This window comes from Lonchura striata, chromosome 3, assembly GCF_046129695.1.
Source record: "Lonchura striata isolate bLonStr1 chromosome 3, bLonStr1.mat, whole genome shotgun sequence".
Classification (NCBI taxonomy): Eukaryota; Metazoa; Chordata; class Aves; order Passeriformes; family Estrildidae; genus Lonchura; species Lonchura striata.
Genome location: NC_134605.1, coordinates 45173346 through 45181071, shown reverse-complemented (window position 1 = coordinate 45181071; position 7726 = coordinate 45173346).

The window sequence follows — 7726 nt, the reverse complement described above, 5'->3', positions numbered from 1 at the left end:
ATCCAGGCTACAGTGCAGGGGCCTCAGAGAAAATTAATGTGTTCAGTGAGACTGAGAAAACAGAGTTGCAAAGACTACAGAGCTCTAGAGCTCTGCTGGGATGGGCACAGCAGTTGTGGGGAGGGGTCATGGTCAAATGTGCTATTTCAAGCAAAAGATGAGATGAGGATGTGTTCTTAGCCACAGGAAGAGTGTTGTCTTAGTCAGAACAGTTAATCATGCAACACGAAGAGAAACACATACTGCAAGTCCTCTTGATTTCTGTTTCCAACAGCTTTTTTCCTCCTCTGAAATGACTTGCATATATTTTGGTGCTGCTCATTTGCAACATAGTAGCATCTGTGCTCTGGCTTTGTTGATGGAAAGCTGGAGGTTCTCCGGCCCTGAGAGCCATGCTTCTGTCATGCTGTTAGCCTCCATGTGTCTCTTTTCAGGAGGCAGGCAGACAGAGAGAAAAAGAAGGGAAAAAAATGTCCTGCTGACGTCAGTGAAGACCACACTGGGCTGGATAATATTACTGTGTACCTCAACCACCCACTCCCTTTAATTTACTAGAAACTAAGCAAGCTGTTTTGAAACCCATCCCTTCCAGCGTTTTTGCACTGTTCTCCCTCGACCAAAGGCTATTAATTGTCAGGAGGTTGAAAGCTACCTGATTCCTTGTTCAAAGCACTGAGACAGAGGGGATTTCCATGAGTAATAATTTCAGTCTGTGCCTGTGCAGTGCACCGTAGGCTAGAGTAAATTGATCCAGCTGCTTGCAAGACTAGATGGAAAAGTGCCCGGGGGGGCTGGGAGCACATCACCAGATGGAGCTGGATGCTGTTGTCATCACATGGGTCTCCCCAGCTGCTGGGCATGCTCGGGCTTGACTTCCACCATGAGCAGGGAGGCTCAGCCTTCCTGTCTGCGCTGACTTGCGATGTGAGGCAAATTCGCCAGCACATGTTGCAACGTCTTCTCTTGTAATAAAAAGGATAATTTTAGATTAGCCAGAACTGCCTTTCCCCCCCCCCCCCCCCCTTTCCCTCCTTTCTCAATGTCCTCACCGCACTGACCCCAGTATTTTGTGTGTGTATTTTGCTCAGCAGCAATCTTCTCTGTGACAGAGACCATAAAAGCTTCCAAGAGGCCAACTACTTCTACAAATAATAAAAACTGGCAGGATTAACCTGTAACCTGAGGCAACAAAAATACAGATTCCACTAGCCAGATGGCAGAGTTCAAAGATCCACTCACTTCCTGGCGGAGGTTGCACAAGTTATTTTTTATCCTTGTTAAAAAGAAATAAAAAGTGAAAACATAGCAATAAAATGTATGCTGCTTGTTCCTCTGGTTTTAATCACATTTGGTTTATACCTTTATGTTTTGTTATTAGACATGTTAGGAAATACATTCTTGCTCCCTTCTGAGCTGTTTAAATCCTGCTTGGGTTTTGGTTTTTTGTTTTTGTTGGTTTGTTTTTGGTTTTTGTTTTTTTTCTGGAGTATTTGTATACTCAATTCAATGTAGTCTGTTGGAAGAAGAAAACTACATAGGAAGAACTAATTAACTTCGCAGGAATGCAGTTCGCTTACTTTTTTAAATTAACAATTTAATTAGTGTGGCAGGGAAAAGAGAAGATGGCACCCTGGATTTGATGGCTGCATCCTTGCTGGAATGCCCAGAGCTGGAAGTGTGACAGCAGCTGCCCAGTGCAATCTGGGCAAGAGCCAAGTGTGCTCAGAGGGCTTGGGGCTGCCTGAGCCTGAGCACTCTGATGAGTACACAGAGGGAAAAACCTCTCTTGCAAACCAGAGGTGCAGAGCCATTAACGATGTTGTCAGAGCCAGAGCTGCACCCCTGTGGTGGGACAGGAGCTCCGGGGAGGGGCATTCCCCAAGTGCCAGCACTGCATGCTGAGGGCAGGAAGTGGGGAGAGAGGCTTCCCCTCCCCAGCGCAGAGCAGCTTGCTTGGCAGGAGAAAGTCATTTTACAGAAGGGGACATGGGAGCAGTAAAGTGGGGTGTGGTTTATTTGGGGAGCTAGTGCAGTGATGTCCCACCCACGCCCCACGCCGCATGCCCCATGCCCCACGCTGGCCAGGGCTGGCCAGCCAACACTTCTCACAGAAAAGAAACCCACTGTGTCTGCATTCCCACGAGTCCCTGCCGACAGAACCAACACATGCAGACAGTGTTGCAGCAAGGGGACCTTACCGCACCCCTACCGAATTGGCGGTAGATAATTTACTGGAGAGAGGATCAGGACAGGTTAATCTGAGAGCAGCTCTTGGTTCTTCTTTCTCCCCAGACAGGTCATACGACTTTCTTCACCAGCCAAGTGTTAGCTGTGAGAATGAAGTGTGAGGTCGAGATAAGCACCTTTGTGCCTGGCTGTGGTGTGGCTGTCATGAAGTGTACACAAAGGTAAATGGCTCGGCCAGCAGATTGCAGAAGTGGGAGTGGAAGAATAAAGTTCATGGATTGTTTTTGTGATGGTTTGTCCTCCCTCACTGGCTGGGCCATTAATGAACACAGGGTTTGAGGTACTGTCAGGGTTTTGGAGCTGGCTGCAGGTACCCTTCAGGAGAGCAGCACTGGGAGTTCCAGGCAGGGAGTTTATGATTAATTTTGCAGGCATTCATTGTGCAATGGGAGATGGCCACCAGCCAGCTCAGAAGTTAAGCCAAAAGATGACTGTCAAATGAAACTGTTACGTTTGGCAGATCTTTCCAAAGCTGCTGTGCAAAACAGGCGTAGTGAAGCTGATTTCTGGATTTTCCAGACCCTCTGGAGAGCATATTCTTGCATGGCAGTCCTCTTCATTTTCCTGGTTTTGACAGAAGAATTGAATTTGACTCACAGGCTTTGTGGATTTTAGATCAGGATTTGTTGTACAGGCCGCCCTCTCCATGCCTTAACGTTTACCTGCAAACATCTCTTTCTGGTGATTCCTCCCTTAATAAACTTACAAGGAATCAGGTCTACTTGGCTTTCTGAAAACAAAACCATGTTTTCTTTGAAAAGCCTTTTCAGCCCAGATGAAGCGGGGGGAGGAGATTAAAAAGTTGGTGGTGCGAAACAAGCTCTGCCCGTGCAAGCAGATTGCAATAGAAATTTCCCCCTTGTGTGGCTTATCCTGAACTAAGGTCAGTCAGTTAACTCTGTTTGGACACCGTCTGGCATGAATACTTCAACGATAAAGCTTAATGTGTAACCCAGGGCTTTTTTTTCTTCTGTGTCAGCAGTTGGCAGAAAGACACTGTAAATAAGGCTCCCTATGAGTAAATAGATATGTGTGGAGAGGGGAGGGGAGCACCGCAGTAAGCAGTTTTGAAATTCATGCCAGCGTTGCTCCAAGTGATAAGGTTATTTGAGTAACCTGCAAACCATACGGATGCACAGGTTTCAAAAACAGGAAAGCATCTTGTTTAAAAAACTTCTGAAGCAACCCGAAGGCTTAGAAAAGAAACTGGCGGTGCGGTTAAGTGCCTTGTTGGTACTTCCTTGTTGGTATCGGGATTGAGGTGGTGCAAAGCCTCTCAGGAGCAGCTGTGGTGGCCATGCTCACCCAGGGGCTTTTTGGAGGGATGAGAAATCTCAAAGTTTCCCTACTCGTTTCCTCTTCAGGCGAGTTGGGAGGGTTTTTTTTTTTTTTCTCACTCTTCTTTTCAGTAATGTAATAAGAAATAAGTAAATAATTCAAGAGAGCTGACATCCTCAGAGGATGCAGTGTGTCTGAGTTCACCGTGTCCCCTCTCCTGCTGTGGGCTGTGCCAGGCTGGCTGGTGCTGTGCCAGACTCCTGGCTCCTGACACTGCCAGCCCTGCACCTGAACAGGGGGGCCTTTGGAAGGGCAAGGCACAACATATTTCTGAGGGGTTTAAATGTGGATGTGCAGAATTTGCTGATGCTTTTGGAAAGTCTGATGGCTAAGGTTCTCCATAAATAAACCAAAGCCACGTACTTTCTGTTTGACCTTTGCTTTTGGATTAAGGAAATCAGCCCATGAGATCTGAAGTTTAGTTTCTGCAGGAGAGAGAAATGCATTTGCCTGAGCACACGTGGCTGTGGGTGTGCACGTGCCTCGCTGAGCACTGTGTGACCCTTGCTTGCCCTGGCACCTTGCTCCTTGGGGGTTTATAGAGCTGGTACCTAGAAAACACAAGCCTTCCTCACCTGAAATGACATAGCTGACACAGTTCCAGCATACTCTGTTATTGTTTATTGAACAGGACTCGAAGCACAAAGTGGGGACACAGGCTATTTCTTTCCCAGCATGTATAGTTTCTAGTGGAGGTCATGCTCCTTCCTGTTGGATTTAGGTACATCCATTCTTCGAGCCTTCAGGGTCAGACAGGGACCTATCTGGGTCTCTCCCCAAAGGGATGGCTCTTCTTCTGCTGGAAGCAGAGGCGATATTTTGGTCCCAACCTGGCTTCTCCTCCCTGCCTGCCTTATATTCCAGGATGCCCACCTCAGCTGTTCCCCTCAGTGGTGGCAGCTGAGTGCCAGCCACAGCAGTTACAGCAGAGATGGCTTCAACCCTTCAGGTCCTATATTTTGATTGTTCCTCAACTGAAATGTCAATGGCTTCTCAGTCACTTAGAGCAAAGAGAATGTTTGAAAAACTCAAGGAAATCAATTTAACTAGACTTGGAGAAAACATCTTTGGCTAGAAATTCAGGCTCCAGCCAACACAGAGGACTTCTGCCAATTCAACTTTTGCCTTAGTCCTAGAAGCAAGGAATGAAAAGGGAGGGAAAATAAAAGAAAGAAAAAAAATCCCCTTCATTGCCCCTTAGATTTAATTGTGTTTTTTGGTAAGCCTCATAAATCCTGCCCAAATCACGTCATCAAGCCACAGGGAAACTGAAACATTGCCCAAGGCAGGAGCCAGCAGGGCTGTTCAAGCCAGAAGGGTTACATTCAGGGACAAGTTCAATGCACTGCAGTCTTGTTTTGAATGGGAATGTGCTTGTCTCTGTGTGTGAGAAAGGCACCTGGGTACAGGAGATGGTCCTGCCTTTTTCCTCTTTGGGTGTTAGAAAAGATACAAAAGGAAGAGTGAAGGCAAAGCAGACATCCTTGAGGCCACCCCCCTAGCCTTTCAAGTGTTTTTCCTCTTGTGCTGCAGTGAGGGGGAGCAGGAAGGGAGGGACAGGGACTCACACCCAACTGACCAGTCCAAGCACTTTATTTTTTCCTTTGGGCATCAGACAGGCAGAGGCAGGAGGATTAAAAAACACAGATGTCTAAGTTGAGGGCTTTTTATGAACTACTGAGGGTTTTCTTACCCTTCTCTCTTGTGACCCTCTCATATATTTTGCATGTAAATCCCATCCAGGAAGATAAATTCAAGTTTGGAAGATGAACCTCCCTGGTGCCTTTGGTGTCTTCCCTCAGTCCTGTGTGTGATGGGTGATGCCCAGCTGAGAGATCAGCAGCACCTCCCTGGGGGAAAAGCAGGACCTCTCCACAGGGCCAGCCAAAGCATCACTGTTGGTATTTGATGTTGGGGATGTGCACAATAGGTCCTGCAAGGCTTCAGCAAGTGCATTGGTTGGATTGTTACTGGAGCAGGGCTCGGCCCAAAGCAGTGGCTAGCATTGCTCAGAGGCACAGTTGCTGCCCTGTGGCACAGAGGTGTCACGTTATGCCCCACTCTGCACCTCCTTTACCTCAGTGTCAGGCAGACTCGATCTCTCTGGAAGGGGTACAGCCGCTGGTGGGGGCTGAGCTATCACTAGCAGTATTTAGTCACCCCTCTACAGAACTGCAGCAGAAACTGAAAATGTTTGCTTATTTTTATTTGGCTTTTTTATTATCTTTTTTCCCATCTCCTGCAGGAAAATACATTTGAAAGCACAAGAGCATAAGGCTCTCTCCTGCCAAGCATCAAGCCAAGCCCCCTCTGCTCCATAAAGTCACAGCAGCCTGACCTTTGCCTTCGATCAGGCTTTTTTCAGACTCATCATTATTTTGGCTGCATTTGTGCCGTGTAGGAATGCAGGTGTTTCCTCTGTTCCCACCAGCATGCCCATGCTCTGGTTTTTGAAGGACTGAGGAGGTTGCTTGTGCGTGTCCTGTCACGTTCCAGAAGGCATTTGAGGAAAATGTGGATGTAGTTCAGGCATATGACCAGGGAAACAATGCATTTGCATGCACTTGCATGTAAGTGTAATTTAGGCAGGCAATGTGCCGAGCTTGCTTGAAAAACTGGCCCATGTTTTTCCATTTGTGGGTTGTTGGTTTTTTTTTTAAGTTAAAGAAAGGCAAACAACTTGTTCCTTCATTTGATCTGCAATAACCCGAGCTGGTTCCCTTGGAATGCTTATTTATTCTTCTTGGCTGCTGAAGTGGATGCCGAATTTTGAGCATCCTGAGCAGAGATGGTGTGCTTATGGGGTTCTTTGTTGCTGAAGCTTTTGTTGGACGATTATGAGACTCATTTATATAGCTGTTTATGTATTAAAATTGTTGGGTTGCCTGGAGCTACGGATAAGCGCTCCTTGTTTGACATATCTCTAAATAAATATAGAGGCACATTATTAATGGATACAGCTTTAAAAGCAAACACCCAGAGATGCACTTACAATAAGGGAAGGAAAAACCAAGGTTACATCATGTTGCTAGAAGCCAATTGCTTTGTTTTCTAAAATGTTTCTCTGTAGGACACAGATGATTTTTTGACTCATTCAATGTTTGAGCATCCAAAAAGTCTCACAGTTGTTCCAAAATTCTTTCAACAGCATCCCACATGGCATTGATAGATGGTTACAGTGTTTTACTCTCCAGTATATCCTTTTTCCCCAGTGGACTCATGCTTTTGTATTTCTGGAGAACTGTGTCCCTGCTGAGGGAGGAATCAGCATTTTAGGGCTTTTCAAACTACATAATTTTGCAGTCTGGAGAAGAGCAGATGGGCTGGGGCTTTTACGTGTGTGTGAGTGCAAGTGTACTGATGGGTGAATACCCTGGGTCACCTGGAGAAAGTGGCAGCCTACAGCTCCTGCTGTCATACTGGTGATCCCGTAGGTGCTGAGTTATAGCTGGCACAAGAAAACATCCCCTAAGTTCAGAGCTGGGTCCCTGACAGGCAGCTATGAACTCACTTGTGCACTCTCTGCCACCCCTGCTGCCCCCCTTCTCTGGAGAGCAATGTTCCCATCGCTGTGTTGCTTTCTCCTCCTCCTCCCCAGCTATCTCAGGCTTCGAGCCAGAAGCTCCCACCTGGCTCTTGCTGATGGTCCTGCTGTTTGCTCCTCAGCCCTACCAGGAACTCGTAGTTGTTTGTTTTGGATCTGAAGAGCACGGATTCGAGCAGGGCTGTGACTGAGGACAGGTTGTCCTGCCTCTGAATAGGGAGCTGAACCCATGGTTCAGAACTGCAGGTCAGGTTGAGAGCTGGCGTCCCTCTGCCCTCACTGCAGAAAGATCAATGCTCTTGCTGCCATTTGTGCCCTAGGTCAACCACCTGCAGTTTTGGATAGAGGATTCACCACCAGCCACCTATTCCAGGGGCCAGCCAGCTCTCTGCTCAGACCTCTGTGCTCAGCAAAACCTATGTGATGACATTTGGGACATTGGACTGAGAAATGCCTGCCGATCTTCCCTGGGGGGCTGCAATGCTCCCAGGGCTGTAGGTGTACCCTGCTTTGCCAAGCTGCATGGCTGCATCCCTGCACACTCCTCAATGGCGCTGTTCTGTCAGCAAAAGCCTGCAGCACAAACCTGACTGTAGG